Source organism: Ammodytes marinus (assembly GCF_949987685.1).
Source record: "Ammodytes marinus genome assembly, chromosome: 20".
NCBI classification, from domain to species: domain Eukaryota; kingdom Metazoa; phylum Chordata; class Actinopteri; order Uranoscopiformes; family Ammodytidae; genus Ammodytes; species Ammodytes marinus.
In genome coordinates this window covers 524,402-526,901 of record NC_137224.1, presented here as the reverse complement: position 1 = coordinate 526,901, position 2,500 = coordinate 524,402, and the positions used below count along the sequence as shown (strand labels likewise).

Here is a 2,500-nt window from a genome sequence, read left to right as displayed (position 1 = left end):
TTTTCAAAAGTGGGGGGGACAATGAGGAAACATCTTTTTTTCTCTTTAGTGCAGGTAATGAACGGTTCTGAAAGACGGCATACCCGCTCACTAATGAATAAAATGTATACAAAACACTGATGTCTGACAGGCATTTTGACCGTGCTCAAATCGAGCCGAAGCACGGCTGGACTGTCGCACAACAATATTACTCCGCCTCGGTCTCCATGGCAACCTAGCTAGTAGCATACATCAGGTCGGTACTACTAGCTAGGTTGCCATGGAGACCGAGGCGGAGTAATATTGTTGTGACACATACTTTATCCCGCTTATTACATGGCTACTACAAAAAAGCAGCAATTAATTTTAGCAACATGTTGTTTTTATGGTTTTAACAGCCAAAAACAGTCCGCTACACGGTCGGAACTCACTCAGTAGCAACGGTTACTATGTCAAGCTGCGGCCAACCTAGAAGAGTTTAACAAAAAACAACTCGTTTCCCCAGCAACCCTGAGACCTTGTCTAACAACTGGAATAGTCATTGCAAACCCACTAGGTTCTTATGTAATGAAAACGTAGTTTAATACACCAGTAAATAGGAACGACCAAGGATACGACCTAGTAACGGGGGAATAGTCTGCTCGCCCCGCTAGACTGTCTGCTTCAGCTGACCGGAGGCTCCGGCTCAGCTGTTAGCTAGAGCTACTGTTTTGCTAACACAACTCAAGACTCGCACACTGTACAAATAATAATTGTAATCGGCCAATATGTTTAACAAGAGCTCCATCTAGCTAACAAGCATCATCCCCCAACATAAATAACACAATTCACGAAGAAAATGACTGCGGAACAGTTACATTGCAGGCTGCAGCCTGAAGTTACTGTCTAACTGTCAATATGCGGCCAAAGTAGCCTACTCACGTCGTGTTGACTGGAGTCCTGTCGGACATTAACCATGACTCCTGTGTTCCCTGCTCTCCTGATACATGCAAAGTCATGTTGAAAAAGTATTCCATTGTTTTCTGAACGAGTAGTAGCCCTGTTTGTGGACGTCTATCCATCAAAACTGTGACGTAGGTCCTTAGCAACGGCCCTTGACAGCGGTCTGTCTTGCTGGAAATAACAGACCTGTAGAATGCTGTGATTTACATAGGATTCTCAAAGTGCCATGTAATAATTCTTGATAAACAACATCGTCAGTATCCATGTGCCGCGACACAAGCTGCTGTTAGTGTCCGCTACATTTACAGTCATTAGTGGGCATAGAGGATGGTAATCCCTACAGTTTACACTTCACAACGGGACACTCGCCGTTGTCTCTCTGCTGCTGATTGAAATGCATCAGTCTTCTCTGGTGTGCAAACTAGCGGAGACTTCGGAGCATGTTCACTGTTTTGTCGTTGGTATCCACTGCTGTTGTGCTATTTAAAAAAAGTTTACGGTCTAAGCCTACTAGTGCCGAAACAAGGATAGGCGGCGGCCAATCACGGTCGCGCGCGCGCGCACAGAGAGAGGGAGAGAGAGAGAGAGAGAGAGAGACCTTGACGCTGTGTTTTAATACGGCTGGACGCACTCCATGTCCGGCTTAAAAAGTGGGGGGTACAAAATGAGTCTTGACGAAAAGTGGGGGGTACATGTACCCCCCATACCCCCCGTAATCGACGTCTATGATCCCCTCCATACATTATGCAGTAGTTTGGTTACATAAAACACATTATAAAGTCTAGAGCAGTTACATAAAAGGGACTTCTCATTTGCATATCGTCAAAAGGGGAAAAGGGGTACGATTAAATAAGTATATACTTCTTCCTACTCCTTTTCAGGCATATCATATCTGTTTTCTTTTTTCTTTTTGTGAAGTCATTTAAACATAATTTTTGTTTATTGTATTTTCATGCTTTTCATTTTGTTTTTGTATTCAATCAATCAATCAATCAATCTTTAACCTTTATTTCTACAGGTAAATCCCATTGAGACCGAAGACTCTTTTACAAGGGAGACCTGTTTTCCTTTCCCACGTTACCATTCACACACACATTCATACACCGATAGCAGGCTAAGTATCGACATTCACACAAGGCAAGGTGGGTGAAGTGTCTTGCCCAAGGACACAACTACTATGACACAGGTGGCAGGGCGGGGATCGAACCTCCAACCCTTTGATCATCGGCCGACCCGCTCTACCAATTGAGCCACAGTCGCCCCAATCAATCAATCAATCAATCAATCAATCAATCAATCAATCAATCAATCAGTCGGTGAGTGTCCTGGCAAAGGCTGTCAATACTTATGTACATGTAATTTTATTTTTTTATTTTTTTTAATACATTTTCAAAGATTACAAACAAACTTATTTAACATATTCCTAATGAGGTATTTTTTGTAGAATTTTAAAGCTGCAGTGTGTAGAATTGTGTGTTTTATTTCCTAGCAGATTTTGTAGAAAGTAATTATAATATCCATAAGTACATTTAATTTAGTGCATAATAGCTGAAAAAAAATGTTTGAATAATTTTTTTTC

General features: G+C 41.9%; 1 protein-coding gene across 1 annotated transcript in view; it reads right to left on the bottom strand.

The window, feature by feature from the left end:
• baiap2b (BAR/IMD domain containing adaptor protein 2b) overlaps positions 1-2,500 on the bottom strand; it is a gene marked incomplete at its 5' end in the record, with an annotated part of 107,952 nt that overhangs the window by 17,728 nt on the left and 87,724 nt on the right. The gene's annotated exons all lie outside the window — the stretch shown is intronic.